This window comes from Aphelocoma coerulescens, chromosome 1 (assembly GCF_041296385.1).
Source record: "Aphelocoma coerulescens isolate FSJ_1873_10779 chromosome 1, UR_Acoe_1.0, whole genome shotgun sequence".
Classification (NCBI taxonomy): domain Eukaryota; kingdom Metazoa; phylum Chordata; class Aves; order Passeriformes; family Corvidae; genus Aphelocoma; species Aphelocoma coerulescens.
Window position 1 is genome coordinate 118,103,657 of NC_091013.1, and position 17,384 is coordinate 118,121,040.

Genomic DNA, 17,384 nt, shown 5'->3' on the forward strand with positions numbered 1-17,384 from the left:
CACCCACCGTGGGCAAAGCTCAGGAAATGCCTGACCTTAAAAATACCCTTCTCAGTTTCATGTAAAGAAAGTAACAAAAAAAGTCATTCTCTCCTAGGCATTAAAATCAAGATTATTAAATTTAAGAGTAGATTGAGTTCTTTCCTTGCATTCAGTTGCCTTTGTTGAATAGTGATATATTCTGGTTCCTAGCAGCACACAACTGTTTACGCTGGTTACTAAAGGAATAAATTGTTCTGAGGATACAGATGTCCAAGCAGTTAACATTACAGCCTCCAGCTATTGCCAAGGAAGTAGGAAAACCTGAGTTACTCTCCTGCAGAACTACTTTGTGAAGCTATATTTCTAACTTAGGTCATCCTTAGCTCTCTCCCTTTACACAACACCCCTGGGTGATGTTGGTGGGTACAGAACCCTGTGCCCAGAGGTCACACCTGGTAACAGAGATTTTGTGAGTATAGGATATGAGCAGAAGTGATGGGGCCTGTAGAGGCCTCCATTTCTATTTGCAGTCTAGGTCTGCCTAAGCACCCAGAGCAGCATTTCTGTTGAAAATCACTGATGTCCACATAAGGATATTTGTAAAATTACATCTCATGAAGATCACCTCTCTATTCCAATGCTTTATTTATAGGCTTCTGGCCTCAATAATTATATATATATATATTAAAGTTGCTAATATCCGTTTTTCTGTGCCTTTTAAACTTTTCCAGTGAATAGTTTTGTTGTTGTTGTTTATAGAAGTAGGCATGCTGTGAAGAAACATACCAAAAAAATATTCCAGTTGACTTCAGAGGATATTTCACTGATATCTTAGGAAGTTTGGGGGAATAAGAGTTGAAGGGAAATGCAATATATTGACATTATCTAGATTTTTCCCATGTTAATTCATCTGGCTAAGAAGAACCCTGGAACCATCCGTTGTTGCTAATTAAAGACTTTCTGCTCTAATTGTTCTAATTTTTCCTTTTAACACTTGCAAGGAGTTTGCAGCAAACATAGTTGTCTCTGTATATATATAGATATATATACATAGTTGTCCCTGTATATATGTAGATATATATACATAGTTGTCTCTCTCTATATATAGATATATATGTAACACAAGGTATTTAGGTGAAGTTTTGTCTGGTACAAAATACTGGAAAGGCAGGAAATGTAAAGTTGAATCTAAGGTTAATATAAACCATCAAAAAGCTAATACAGGTTTGGGTCTCTGTGAAGTCTATGCGCCGTTAGAAAAGAGCTATGGAAGGAGATTTGATTCTTCTCATTTTTAAACCATTAGAACCAGAAATGGTCTTGATGTAACACTGGCAATTAAACAGGAAAATGGGATGAAAAACATTAAAAATGCTGAAATTGAGACTCTTCAATGGTGATCGGGACAGGGAGGGAAAGCTGAGTGTCCTCAGTGCCCTCCCTGCTGTGGTGGGCTCCTGACTGGCTTTCCTTTCCTGTGGAAAACTGATGTGACTGTGCCACTTTTTGGATTCCCCTTTTCTCCAGGACTCCTCAGAAGATCAGGAGGGAAGAAGGCAAGAGTGCCCAGCTGAGCACTTGACCACCACCTCAAGCACCCACCTGCATTCTGTCTGTCACCATCTACGAGTCTCAATAATCTGAACTCAGCAGCTCCAATTTAGGAGTCCAGAGATTCGCCTGGAGAGCTGGTAATCTTTCCCAAGAGATCTTTGCTGGGTGTATAAAGACAACTTCTTTCCTGATCTAAGCAAAAGATGCTAATTTTTGGCACTCTCATGTTTTTTTTTAAATTAAGGCCACCATTTTAATACCATGGAGTGTCTACCTGAAAACTACTTTCAGGGTAAAATTTAGGGAAAATATTGACTAAATTGACTTAAAAGTTTCCCTGCCCTCACTAATATCAACAACCTGTGGGAGAAGGAAAAGTCTCTATGTCTAGCCTACAGAACATCTTAATCTCCCACTGGTGTTGATAACCCATGACTTCCACAGAAGTTTTTCTCTAAGTTCATGGATACTTCCCTCCCTTCCAATTTCAGAAGATTGAGCTGGTTTGGTTGCAAATAACTTTGCTGTTACTCACAGGACCAAGTAATTGCTGAAGACAATGATTTACAAGACTGCTTGTAAAAAATGGGTTGTGGTGTTGCCAGAGGCCCACTCAGACGGGCTGTGCATCTTTTCTGCAACAAGTCAGGAGGCATCCAGTGCTCCTGATTTATGTAGCCCTTCCAGTTTAGGCTGGGACTGCTGCAAACAGCTGTGTGCTTTATCACTTTTGGCCTGAATTTTCTGTAGATGAACCTCCCAGGTCTGTAGGGAAGAGTAGACCAGTAACTGTTACTTCAATGGCACTTTGTCCATCTCAAAACTAGAAAAAGCATAGATCCTTTGAGAAGATGAAGGCTGCCTGTCATACTAGCTGGTTTTGCTGGTTTGGATCAAAATGTTCATTCTCCCTTCTGTTCCTGCTCTAGGTCAAGGGCTTATTTAGCACTGGGGTCATCACTTATGGATGTGCAATGAAGGTTTAGATGAGGTATTAGGAGGAAATTTTTTACTGTGAGGTTGAGTTCCTGGCACAGGGTGTCCAGAGGAGCTGTGGCTGCCCCTGGATCCCTGCAAGTGTCCAAGGCCAGCTTTGGGTGGGGCCTGGAGCAACCTGGGATAGTGAAAACTGTCCCTGCCCATGGCTTTGGTTACAATGCCAGTTCAACTCAATGACTTCAGCTCAAAGCAGCCATTTTCTTGTCTTTTATTGCTTTAGAGGTAGAATTACTCCATCCAGACCACATGCTGAGAGAACTAATTTCCAAGGGCCTCTTCTGCTGTGAGCAGCTGAAATATGAAGATCCAAGGCTTCAGGCCAGGTTTTGATTTCTGTTGAGCTGGCATGAATGGAACCACTCCAGTTTTAACGAGCATAACTGGAGCTGGGGAGTACTTGGGCCTCCTCAGAGAAAATTTCTGAGAGTCATACTGGAAAACAAAGGTCTGTCACTCAGCTCCCTACTACCTTCTGGGTTTGAATGGCTCAGACAGTGTTTTGAAAACTTGTCATTTCTGAAATCACAAAAAAAGGGGTTTGTTTCTAGACTTTGCAAATATAGGGGAGATTAACTGCAGTGAAAAATAAAAAGTTTTATGGTATAACAGCTTCACTTGAAGAGCTCAGAGTAATGATGGACATGATAAATCACACTTTTTAGGTAAATAACATTACCTCATGGGCTAAATTTAATTAAAACCAGCAATCCTGTTGTATATGTTGCTTGAGGAAATGAGAAGGGCCCTGAATAACTTTCATCACCAATTTTTGTCATACCTTCTGATGTAGACAGTTGGTCTTGACTTCATCATCATAAAGTAGCAGGCTCGGATTTGGGGGTGTCCCATAAGGGATATCAGCCCATAACTTCATGGCATAATGTATGGGCTGTTGAGAAAGCTGACAGAATGGAGCTCGGTTTTTTCACAGGTCATTTCCCCTTAGAGGAAGGTTTTGGAGCTGTGACTGTTATTTCAGAACCTTTCTTCCTGGTCATGCTCAACACAGAGCTCATTTTTTGTGGGATAGTGAATTGGTTGGCAGAGTATATCTTGGAGCAAATGCTGTTTCCAAAGTGGAGGTCATGATCTTGGAAGTGCAAGTGGAAATGGGGTCATGGGAAAAGCTGAGAATTGCTGGAATGTGGTGAAAGCAAAGTCATCTATACATGTTTATGTTGACAGCAGCCACAAAATGGTTCCTTGAGGAATTCAGATGGAGTTATCACAGGGAGTAATAACTGGCAAGGTAGAACTGACATAAATAGCTCAAGGTTTGGGCTTGCTGTGCTTAATACTTTAGGTACTTCACCTCTCTCAATGTAAACCATGGGCTGTGATACTCTTTTAATCACAGAAATCAGGCTTTGTGGGGAAGTTTCCTTTAAGTGTACATGTAATATCACTGCTTTCTGGCAAAGAAGAAACTTCCTCTCCTGATAGTGAGAACAACTTCACATGTCAAGTGCCATAGTCATCAAAGAAGATTTTCATCTTCATTTTTTAGTAAATATTTCCATATATGCTTATATTTACTTAATTTTTCAGCAAAGGGCTCTTCCTATCCTCAAAGGTGGGAAGACTGAAACCAGAGGGGTGTTGGTTTTCAGAGGAGAAATTGTGGGTTTGCCTGCTATGTACAAATCCTTAGAGCAGCAGAATTCTTTTTCAATGAGCAGATTTTGCACACGAGGAGTTTACAGCACTACAAAGCTGTGTCGGAGTTCTTGCAGAATGTAGATGGCTGAACTGTGTGATTGCCTTGAATAAGTTGGGCTCAGTTTAATGTTCTCCTTCCCACATGCGGCAGTTTGTTCATCCCACTGAGTAATAGGCTCCCTGTTCAATAGAATTTCAATAGATATCATAATTGAACATTATTGAGTAGTGATCAGTTAATATATAAAAGAAGAATTTCAGATGCAGACCACAGTCCTGACAACAAGCCCAAACTTGCTGAGTGTGTGAGTCCTTTTGCATTGCCTTTTGTGAGGTGAAATTATTGTATGATTCAGTGAAAGACACTGGTATTTGTCATTAAAATGATAAAACAAATTTCTAATAAGATGGCAAGTCTCACAGAAAATAAAATTCAGTCCTCAGTTTTGCTATTTTTAAAATTTCTTTGTTTTACTTTTGATGGTATTAGGCATCTAACATAAAAAACCCCTTTTCTCTTGTATTTCCATTTGACATAATGATGTTCACAACAGACAAAAAGATCCCATATTTCCTCTGTAAAACATTTATAAAAATTCTGGTGTGCAGGACTGAAAAACCATCAGGAAGTCAAAAGTGCCTTCCTTAATCAAGTTACCTTGTGCTTTGTGGAACTGGCAAATACAGGGCACTGTGTAAACTGTAACCTTTTCTGCAGATTCAGCCACGAATGCCCAAAGGGGAAATAAGCAACTGAAACCCAAATCTAACACCCACAAGCCCCAGGAAGTCACATAAGTGAAGTAAGTATCAGAGTGACTTTCACAGATAACATTGCCCTTGCCAAGGCATGGGCTGTATTTCAATTTTAAGCTGGACAACATATGCAGTGGTCTGGAAAACAAGTAATAATATCATAATATAAGCAAAATGTAAATTTTGAACTTTGGTACCAGCCCTAGGAGGAAACTCAGCCAGTGCTGTCAGGACTTGTCAGCAATGGATTTCCATAAATGAGGATTTTTGGCCTGTGTCTGTGCCACCTTCCTATCTCACATTGCGCAGGTACTGAAATTCACCAGTCCTTGCTCTGAATGAATATCAAGTAAGGCAATCATTTCCATCAGTGTAACACTGCTCATGCCTGTATTAAAGACAGAAAATATTTGCCTTCTCTGTTCCTTTTCCATGCATCAGTCAGTAGGACAAGGGAAGAAGTGGCTACTATTCCTCAGGAAGATCAAACATTGCTTCTTGCTGTTCCCCAAAATGTCCTATGTCAAAAGAGACAGGATTTTCTGACACTCACAAAGTCCCAATACTCATTCCAGAATTTGCATTGTCCGTGCATACCTGTTCTGCCTTGGCTTATATCATGACTGTACCAAACTAAGCAAGGCCGCGCTCAGCAAGGCGAAAGCCAACAATGAAACTTGTATCTTAAACACAACAGCCATGTGACTGTTCCTGCCTGTTGCTCGTAGCTCAGTGAGGATGACAGGAGACATGACACGCTCACAGTAATCCCGGCTATGGAGACCCATTCTGTGGGATATAAACAGGCCGCTGTCAGCCCTGCATGAACTGAGGTGGTGAGTGAGTCCACAGAGCCTGGCATCTGCACCAGTCGAGAGGTTCACACAGTCCCAGATCAAACAATACACTTAAACCCAGCCAAAACTTAACAGTAATAAAACCAGCTCTAAACACAAAGGACCGGGCCTAGCTGGAGGTTTGTCACTGGTGGTGGCCCCCAAGGTTCAGTACTGGGCCCTGTTGGATTAAGGGGCAAATGCCTCCTCAGAAGTTCACTGAGGACACAAATGTGGGAGCAGTGGCTGACACCTCTGAGAGCTGGGCAGCGCTTCAGAGGGACCTGGACAGGATGGAGAGGTGGGCAGAGAGGAAGTGCTTGAAGTTCAACAAAGGCAAATGCAGAGTCCTGCACCTGGGCAAGAACAACCCCAGGCACCAGCACAGGCTGGGGGCGACCTGCTGGAGTAGCTCTGAGGGGAAGGACCTGGGGGTCCTGGGGGACAGTGAGCTGTCCGTGAGCCAGCAATGCCCTGAGGGCCGAGGAGGCCAACAGGATCCTGGGGTGCACCAGGAAGAGCATTCCCAGCAGGTCAGAGAGTGATCCTGCCCCTCTGCCCGGCCCTGGGAGGCACATCTGGAGTGCTGTGTCCAGCTCTGGATCCTCAGGACAGGAGTGAGCTCCTGGAGCAAGGCCAGCAGAGGCTACAGAGATGAGGAAGGGCCTGGAGCATCTCCGTGCCCAGCACAGGCTGAGGGAGCCGGGGCTGCTCAGCCTCGAGAGGAGCCCCAGCTGAGAGGGGCCCTCAGCCCTGGGTGTCCCAGGCTGCAGGGAGGGCTCAGGGCAGGGCCCGGGCTCTGCTCCGGGGCCCAGCAATGGCACCAGAGCACCGGGCAGGGCCTGGGCCCGGCAACTCCCCTGCACAGGAGGTGGAACTGCTGCCCTGGGCAGGGCCAGCCCTGAACAGAGACCAGGGAGGGTGTGGAGTCTCCTCCCTGGGGATATTCCAGAGCCCTCTGGACACACTGCTGTGCCCTGTGCTCTGGGATGGCCCTGCCTGAGCAGGGAGGTGGCACCAGTGACCCTCCGTGGTCCCTTCCAGCCTGACCCATCCTGGAATTCTGTGACTTCACCATGTGGAGAAGGAAGTCCTGCAGGCAGGTAAGAGGAGATCTCTCCACTTTGCTTCTTGGATCCAAGCTCACATAACTGTGACATGTATTCTCGGAAAACTCACATTTAAAGGGCAGAAAGTATCTGAATGCTTTTTTCTTCCTGAAATTTGTGCCCCCTTTCTTTATTAGTGAGTATTTTAAGGCTTATCTCTGTACTTTGCTGACTTTGACCTTTCCGTGAGTGATTACATAATTAGTCTTTGAACTTGTATATCACTTCACAGCTTCTCACTTTCCCACAAAGGCACTGGTACTCTGTGGTATTTCCACCTCTTCCTACTTTTGTATGCACATTTGTGCTTCCTCAATACACAATGAATTCAGCCAACACAAACATACTTTATACCAGCTGATTAGGTTTTAGGTTGAGGCTGAGGAAGTACTTTGATGCAAAGTTCTGATTTCCATCTTTTTTAAAATATTTTGTGGGGAAAAAAAATTCTTTGTCAGTTTTCCAGTTATGCTTTGTAAAACAAAGGAGAATAGTTTAAACTCCTAAGGTATTCCATTTAAAGCATGTTTCTTCTTGTTGAATAGAGTACTAAATAATTCACTCATAAGCTTAATTGCCTTCAGATTGGACATCATGGCTAAGAACACAAACCTGGGTACTTTATCCAACGTTTTTTTGGAAAAGATTTCAGAAGAGATTGTTGTGAATCTTTGTGAAAGAAGGTATATTATACACAGAAACTATTTCCTCATGGTTTTTATGGAAAATACAAGTGTAGCAGAAGCATCCTGAGACAGAGGCTCAAAATCCTGAGCATCAAGAAAGGTATAAAACAGGTATCTGCAAAACAAATCTACAAAACAAATGGCATGTGAGAAAATAACCTCCCCTCTCTTCTTCAACCCATATTTATCTCTTAGATCAAGAAGATGGAGCTACAACCCTTTTCAAAAAGGTTTGAGAGGTCATATGGAAGAAAAAGAGAATTGGTTGAACAGTGCACTATTCACAGGATGCCCACATCAGGAGAGGTTTTAAAAATTGCTATTCAGGAAAATTTTAACCATATGTACATAGTTGAAAGGGGCCACATGAAAAAGGGAAGCTAATTAGGTTTTTTTAAACTGTTTTCAGATCTTGCCTAATCATAGACTCTGCAGGACAGGGGTTGTTGTCTTGTCACTTTGCAGCTCTCCTGTCTGCATGCCCTAACAAAACAACATCCTTTAGAGATCACACAGAAGGTTTCTTGGGGTCTCTAGGACAAGAGAGGACATTCAGTTGAATTTCAGACTTAAACCCATCTGTGTGGTTTACCCTGGGGGTTGATAGTGTTTTAGTGGAGGAGGGACAACGTGGATGATTAGAATGTCATATAAAGTATTACAAATATTGACAACATACCAAAGAGGGGTGACATGATGATCAAGTTAGGACATTTTGCACCAGGAACTGTTTTCTATTAGTATCTCATCCCATGCTACCTTTGGAAATATCTATTTAGGCCCAGCAGGAGTGGCATGAGTGACACAAAGGAAGAGAAACAATGCTTGTTCTTCACAAGGAGTTTCTCTGTAGTGAATTCTGACTGGATCAGTGGGCACAGTGAACACAGTGTGTTCTGAATCTGCTCCATGACAACACCCAGATCATAAGGAAAGCAGAGCAAAATAATATGAAACTGGGAGGTGCTGTTGACTCTCCTGAGGGACAAGAGGCCTTGCAGAGGCCAGTCTAGATAGATTGGAGTGGTGAACAATGATTAATGGGATGAAATGCAACACGTTGAAATGCCAGATTCTGCAGTAGGGCAGAGTAAAGAAGCCAGGCACAAGTACAAATTGGGGCAGGAGTGGCTGGAAGGCAAAAAATGGTGAAAGTATTGGAAGGATGTCCTGAGAGTAGCAGCTGGGGCTTCTGGCCTTGTCTGGTTTGAAGACAAATAGTCTGAGGAGTGACTTCATTGCTCTCTACAGCTTCTTAAGGACAGAAGTGGAGAGGAAGGTGTTGACCTCACCTTGGCACCCTGTGACAGGAAATGTGGGAATGGTTCAATGCTGTACTTCTTTAGAAAAAAAAGTTTAAATTGCAATTTGCTATTTAATCTTTATTAGTTTTTTCATGGAAACCTGGTTTCGCAATTGTCTCAGATTTATTCATATCAAAGAGAGCAGGAATTGAAGATCATTAACAAAAGTGCATATGCACAATTAATAAGATAACAAGATAAATATTTCCCCTTTTTAATCAGGCTACATAGCTGGTGATAGAAACAGACCAATAGAGACAGAAATACTGAGTTTGAATAATAAATCCCACAATTGCTTATTGCTTTATCTCTGGTTGTTTGGGTCACTTCCTCCTGCTTTTTCTCTTATTAAGAATGTTATCTCCATTTTTATGAATAAGTTGTAAAACTCATGGTATGTACTGGACTTCTGTACAAGCAAAAAATAGTATTTTGCATTTTCTAACTTATGCCAATGAAAAGTCTTTGACATTGGTAGCTAAAGCCATGCTTTAGGTATACGTGGCTTGCCTTTGTTCAAGAGAACAGTTTCTGATTTATGTTCTTTGGAGGGTTTATTTTTTTTGGTTGCAATTGCTCCATTATAAATATGTTTACTTAAACAAACCAAAGCATTTCCAGCCAAACTGGCAAATTCTGTATCTTATTACTATAATAGCCCACATTTTCAAACTTGGAGCCTCAATTAGCTTTTAAGCTATGCAACAATTTTTGATGTGCTGACCCAAGTGATATTTTGATTTATATCAGTCTTCCCATCATTATATATCTTTCATATATAAAGCCACTTAATTAAGTATTAAAATATAGAATAAAGAATCTAATTTTAAGAATAAACATACTTGTCCTTCAAGAGATTTGATTCAGGAGCAGATTCAGATCAGTCAGTACTTGTAGATTTAATTCCAAAACCATTGTGTGGCTGAAATGTAAGTAATGAGAATTTTCAAAGTACCTTTCATTCCAGTTAGCATCAGAATGAGATTTTTTTTTTTTTTATCTTGGCCTTTTGAGCCAAAAAATGTCTCAAATTTTCCCTGTTGCTTCACTGATTTCAATGCCTATTACAGTGTTTCCTTTATGTCTCTGTAATTAAGTTATTTATTAATTCCTGTATCAGAACTCAGGAATAAGTTGTGTTTGTGAGAAATAAGGCAAGTCAAAGATATCTGTGGAATGGCTGCTATGACTGTGTTATTTGCAGTATATGGTTTAACAACTCCATATTTCCATGCCCTGGGGGATCTCAAGCTACGTGGAAGCTCATGTGCCACCACAGCTATTTCTTTTTTTTATTACTGTTTCCTGTTTACTGTGCTATATATAGAACATTTGATACACGAACATTTCCTGTTCTGTTAAAAATTCATACTAATTTAGTATTCCTTTATGAGCACACATGTTGAAACCTGGGCTTCAGTTCAGCAAGGTATTTGAATGTGTGTCTCAGTATGGGAATCAAATAACCTCAGAGCTGAGCTACATTAATTAATCAGGACAGATATAAAGCATAGGGGGAGTCAGAAATATGAGAATATCCTTTAAGTGAAAGAAAGATTAGGTTTGCATTGGAAGCTACTGCACCTCACGACAGTTTCTGCAGATTGTTGGCAGTCGCTCAAAGCCTTTAAGAGCCAGCAGATTTTCAGTAATGGAATTTTACTCTGGAACACTTTACCTTAAATTAGCCATATCCCTATCAATAACAGTAAGCAATCTACAAGCAGGACTCCAGACTCCTTGGCATATTTGAGAGCTACGTGCAATGCCTTCTTCTCACTTGCTATTGCTCTCTTGTGGTTGTTCAAATTCTGCATTGACTAAAACAAGTGAGGCGGAACATTCTTATTTCATTAGCAGCAAATGGCCTGCAGGCAGAGTTTAAGCTGTAGCTTTAATGTATACAAAATGTGCATAAAGATGTTCAAAATCTCACTAAGTCCTACTTTTTGACCTTATTTGTTGATTAATAATAAAAAACCCCAAATATATTTTTATGAATATACATCTTTTTTAGGTGTCTAAAATAGAATGTCTGTGAAAATATTCCTGCATAAACCCCACACATTCTTATTGATAGTATAGCATAGATAGGTGCGTGTACGTGTACAATACTTTTCTTTCTGATGGAACTTCGGGAGTCAGTATATAGAATTCTCATTTTCAAGCAACATCCAGTGCTAACTTTTAGAATCCATATATTTGAGATTATATAAAACTATATTACACTGCAGAAAAGAACTTGAGATGCACTTTGGTAAAGCGAGTGCCTCATCAGGGGGCAACTTTCAGAGAAAAGCAGAGTCCATTGAATCACTTTAGATAGGCTTAGGATGGAGAGAAATCAATATTAAGACGTCCATTAATGAAACACTAAGCAAATAGATTTAATTTTAAGCAAATAGACTTGTCCTATAAGCAAATAAACTTTTAGGTAATTACAATGTACCTACAGGCTACAAACTACCTACACTGGTAAGTTCTCTCTTTTTTTGTGAATTTCTTAAGAGGTATAATTAGCTCTTTACCTGGTTTCTTCAATTTTTTTCTTGACTTCTTAGCCATGTTAAACTTCTGCGTGTGATTATTGCTCCCTCACTTTCAGAGTCATCACTGGTAAAGATAGTAGGGATTATATTGATGTAGGATCTTTCCCAGTGTTTAAAGGGCAACATTTTAAATGAAAACCAATGTTGTATTCAGCCGTTTCTGTTTTTCTGAAGGTTTTTAAAGCTATTTTGTGGCCCTCTGAACATGGTCAGGTTTTGCTAGAAAAAAAGGATGAGTTGCAGTGGGCCTAAATCTACTCTGCATTATGCTAGGGAAGATTAACTAGAGTGTTTTAACAGTAGTTTAAAGCCACCCCAATGCATCATGGTTTCTGTGAAGGCGAAACTAGAACCAGATTTAAAAATTGCTGTGACTTTCCCAAATGGCTCATACAACCTGAGGCTGCTCATTATTTCACCTTATGTGGCCTGTTAATATGAGCATGTATTAACAGCAAGCAAATAGAAATCTCTCTTCTCCTCTCTCTGCTTTCTTTCTTGTTATTAAAGTTGGGGTTTATTTTTAATTTTATATAAAAAATAAATTAATCTTCCATATTCACAGATTAATCACCTACAACAGGGGTGTGTGGTTGCCGCTTCGCAGAAAGCATGGGGGATTTCTGGAGTGCCTTATGGATAAAGTCTTGTTCATGTTTCTGTCTTGCTCCCATAAATCAGGGAGCCAGCCCACTGCTCCATATCAAAAAGTCACTGCCAAAAAGAAAAGCAAGGAATCTCCTCTAGACCTGCTGGAAAGCATCCAGAAAGGCTGAAGTTAGTGCTGAAATTAGCAGCTTGGTAACTGGGACTATTTCTCTCAATATTGCATTTTTCAGTTTTAATTAAATGCTTTTACTTTCTTCTACCTCACACTCATTTTCTCTTCCTGTTTAATTTGTTGGCTTTTCCCACATGGGAAGCAGTATCTGTGTGTTACATTCTGGGGCCTGAGGTGACTTGTGTGGCAGTTCAGCCTCATTTCAACTTCTGATAGTTTTCTGTATGTGTGCTAATCATTATAAATTGGTACAGATACCAAAATAATCTGTACTCAGTGCAATAACTCATCCTAAACCATATCCAGTCTGCTTTGTGAATTTATACCTAGAACAAATCACTTTTCCACTGTTCCATCAAAATTATATGAATATTAGGGTTTGGGGGCAAGAGGGAGAAAAGGATGATTTCTTGTATTTTGTTTCCTTTGATAAAAATACTAAATGGAGTATTTCTTCCTGCTCCCCTGCAGGGGCTTCTAATTGAGTGGCAGTTTTGAAGTCTGCTGTGGACTGCAGACATGAATTTATGACTTGAATTCATCACTTGAAAGACTACTTTGACAGTAATGGTAAATGTCATCACGTGTCTTGAATAGACAGTACTTAATGCTGGAGGAACATGAGGTTGCCGAACATCAGTTTTTAAACATTTTGAAAGAATTTGACATTTATTTCTCATGTTACTGCATCTCAATAAATATTTTCAAGTCAGCCACAGAGAGATAAGTGGATGAGCAAGATCTGAGATCACACAAAATTAGTTGCAACTAAGGAAAACAAAGTTTTTTTCCTAAAATGTGGAGTGTTTAATAAGTTTAGATCAGTTCTGTCAGTCATAAACCTCTGGAAGAGGTTTGCAAAGGGTTATAGTGACGGTTTAGGGTATGTGTCCTAATGAGAAATGAAGCTCCATGTTTTTCAACATCCAGAGTATTGATTTTTATCAGTTTTCAAGTCCTATGTAAATCCAATATCTTTAAGTCACAAGGATACAAAAGAAATTTAATTTTGTAGCACTATTTATGTGTTTTTACAATAGTCTTGTGATTTTAAGGGTTACTAAAATAGCTTTGATTATACTTAACTCTGTAACTAAGAAAAAAATCACCTAAGAAAATCCCACCAAAAACCCAATGAAATTTTTTTCCCAGCAAGTGAATAATTCATGAATATTGTATTTAGAAATTCAGTTTCCACCCTTTCACTACCAAAAGCCAAAAGTAGTTGGGCTGCTGCTGCCTGAGCCTGCTCTTGGTGAATGATAGGGATCTTAGAAGTTCCATAAAATAACTCTGTAGGAAAGTACTTAATGAAATGCTAATTAAGCACTTAACTGCTATGCAATCTGTACATTTTTACATGATTTTTCACTATCCCACGTATTTTCCAGAATCAAAGACAAAATCTAAAGCAAAACCAGAACTGATAACGTGTTTATTTACCATGTTACATCATTTCAGGGATGGTCATAAACCACTGGAACAAATTGTTCAAAAAAACTGAATTGTCCATTGACAGAAGTCTTTGAATCCAGGCCAGATGCCATTCTGGAAAAAACCTGCTATGCAAAAAGAAGATACCAGGCTTAAATCAGGTAGTGCTTCAGGAATGTTTCTGAGTTGTGTTAAACAAGAGTTGGACTAACTGAGCTCACAGTCCCCTTGGATTTAAAAACCTAAACCCCAGGATTAAATTATTCCCATCTAGACATGAACACTGCAGAACTCCATGCTGAAGATGGTTGTCCAGGACTCCTTTATAACTTGGGAAATGAATAAACACTTCTAGGTCATGATTCATCTCACCCTAATGTAGACATCTGAAACGGTGCTTATTTTTCTCCACCAAGGTGTCTAGACAGGTGGTTCAGCCATAAGTGGTGTATTATATACATCTGAACTGAGGCAAAATGAAATGAAACCATAAATCCAGATGTCTTGTCCACACAGCAGATATTCTATACACACAGACTATAGTATATATACAACCTGAATGTATGTATGTGTGTGTGTATAGATACAGGGGTGTATATATATATTTATGCAGTAGGTATGTGTGTGTACGTGTATTTCTCCCGGTGCTTCCAGGGAAAGCAGGCGGTTTCCAGGCCACTGGAATCATCGTGATAACCTGTGCGCACCAAAAATCCGGTAAAACTAACCTGGGACTTTGGATGAAAGGAGGTTTTCATCATTTTTTTCTGGATGCTAGATGGCAGCATTGCACTTCCTAAACACCTCAGGCAGTGGAAAATAGGGACAATGACAGCACTCTGAAGATCTGAAGAGCAGACCGCTGTCAGTAACGAAAGTTCAGATAGCCTAAATAGTCATATAATTAAAATATTATGTTTATGAAGGGTTGCCGGGAACAGAAGGTGCACTATACTTTCTTCTTTACTGCTTACATGAGTTAACAGCTGAGAACAGCACTGCTCATGCTTTATATTTACATTATTAATCTTCAGGATGAGGCCCCTGATATGTCACTTTCTTGTGATTTATAGCACTCAGGAGAAGCAGTGATTTTGCAAGGGGGGGTGGGTGAACCTTACCCCACTGACAAAGGGATTTAAATCTTACATGATTTTATCACAGCTGAACAAGGCAGACTTGGTTGTCTCAGTTCGGGTCTTAGTGGATGAGCACCCACCTCACTGAGTTCTTCATCCAGAAAAGTGACTTCATTAAGGAAGCTGACCCTAAAAAGAACCTGAGTTCTGCAGTGGGCCTGGTTTGCCTAATCCCCAAGTGGTGAGACTCAAGCAGTCATGGGACCCTCTACCACTGGTTTCCAAACTCTGAAGGAAAGTAGTGGTGGAAAAGGAGAAATCAAGGAAAAGAAACAGATTTTAGCACAGTTGGGAATAGAAGAAAGAGGTGGTTGATAGCTTGGGGATAGACGACTCAGAGTGAGGGTATTCTCTAGCTGGAAACTGGTGCTAAGTGATAGTTTTGGACCCAGATCCCAGTCCCAGGCACTTGGAAGCTGCACATCTGCCTAAGCTAACAAAAGGGAGAGTTCAAAAGGAGCTGAGAGATGCCAAGAGGGTAGGAAATCAATGGAAGATCAAAGTCTCAGGATGGATGGAGGCTGAACTGGTTGCTTTGAAAGAGGATGTAGTGGGGCAGTTGCTGTATGTGTCTATCAGATTTTGTTGCAGTGGTCTGGAGGGGATGTACTCTGACAAAAGTTTGAGAGGTGAAGCATGCCTGTCCTGCAGAGAACAGAAGTTCTCTTGCTGGAGCACCAGGAGGAGTGCCTGGGATGGTGATGTCAGAAGGATGAGGAAACAGAGACAGCAATCAGGCTTAGCAGTCTGATTTCCATGGGAATTGTGCTTCCTCTGAATGTTTAGCTGAAAAATGTGAGGGGGGTCATAACTCCTTTCGGTTGAAATATAAGGGAATTGGTTCTATACAATCTTGGGAGCTTTTATTTGTGTGTGTAATGAATTGATTTCTGCTGTAGGGTTTTTTCAAGGCTTTGCTGTCTCTTGTGGCAGCACACACCGGTAAACATAGACTTCAGCTGTAAGTAACAGTCAAACATATATAAAATAGATAAATATGTACAAAATAGATTTAAAAATACAAAAGCCTACATGAATACAGGTTATTTTTTGTAAGAACAAGACTGTAAAATCAAGCCTAAATGTCAAATGTGTTCTAGAGCTCAGTCATCCACTGTGACTGCTCCAGAGAGTTACTTCATGTTATTAAAGTCAGACTCTAATCCTGTGACTGGAATGATGTTTCTGTAACCAGCTCTGGTAAAAATCATTTGGGAATTAAACCTGTAGCCTGACTGGAAAATTGATATTCTATTTGTCATCACGTTTAGCATCAAATAAGACTTGATCAGGTTTTTTTACAGTTATTGCAATAGGTTTATAAGGCAAAAGTGCATGTAATTCTTGTGCAGATCTCACTTTTGGAATGGTTTAATCTCTGATGGCGTCAAGTGATCAAATTGGTCATACATTGTTTGGTCTGGCTGTATTTTAGTTTTCGTTTTTCCCTTACCATGGAATATTTTGACATTTGTTGAAACTTCCAAACTTCCAACTTTCCATTTGGAAGTTAATTGAAGAAATGTAGTTTATTTTCAGTAGAAACTGAATTTATGTATGTCCGACTGATGTTTCAGGGCTGCTCTGATGCCTTCTAGGACTTACCCTTCTGATAATCTCCCCTCTCTTCATTTGAGCAAAGCCATGCTGAAGTCTCTGTATTTCCTGGGATTCATGTCCTTCCTGTTGTAGGAATTACAGAATAGAATTCCAGAATGGTTTGCATTGGAAGGGACCTTAGAAACTGATTCCACCCCTGCCATGGGCAGGGACACCTTCCACTATCCCAGGTTGCTCCAAGCCCCATCCAACCTGGCCTTGAGCACTTCCAGGGATCCACAACTTCTCTGGGCAACCTGTGGCAGCGCATTACTACCCTCACAGGGAAGAATTTCTTTCTAAATGAATATTGTGTGGTTTTTTTCAGGGACAACTATGATTACTGAAGAATTCAATTGAAAAGCCCTACGCTTTTCCTTTAAATCAGACCTGAACCTGTCACATGGTTAGTATTGATTAACCCTCCACCACAGGCCTTGAAATAGATACATCTCTAACATGGTTCATGTATTTCTAAAAGAGTCCAAACACACAGCAATTATCTCTTGGGTTCTATGCAGGGAGAACATCAGAAAACACGTTTTTATTGTGAGGTGGTCCCAGCAGTGGCACAGGTTGCTGAAGGATGTTGTGGAGCCTCCCTCCTTGGAGGTATTAAAAAGCTGTCTGTACGTGGTCAAGGGCAGCCTGCTCTGGGTGACTCTGCTTGAGCAGCACAGTCAGAAAGGATGACTCCAGAGGTCCCTTCAATCCTCAGCCAATCCCTGACTCTGTTATCCCTATGTAGGGATAGTTCAGGGAGGGAAGAGTTTAATAGGCAAAGCAGAAGCTGTGCACTCAAGGAAAGCAAAGTAACAAATTCATTCACCACTTCAGCACCAATCCAAAACTCAGCCCCGTACCAGATCTTCTGAAGAAAATTGACTCTACCCCAGTCAAAACCAGGACAAAGGGATAACAGGAAATATTTCATAAATTCATTAGCCTTTTTGAGTATTCCGATAGTTTTCTGATAGAAAACCCTAGCTAACAAAGT

The 17,384-nt window shown here is 40.5% G+C and overlaps 1 long non-coding RNA gene across 1 annotated transcript in view; it reads left to right on the forward strand.

The window, feature by feature from the left end:
• Window positions 1–6,698: 6,698 nt before the first annotated feature.
• The window catches only part of LOC138120004 (uncharacterized), a 97,567-nt gene continuing 86,881 nt past the window's right edge, over window positions 6,699–17,384 (forward strand). The window contains exon 1 of the long non-coding RNA XR_011155698.1: window positions 6,699–6,889. This is a non-coding gene — a long non-coding RNA (uncharacterized lncRNA). The remainder of the gene's footprint in view (window positions 6,890–17,384) is intronic.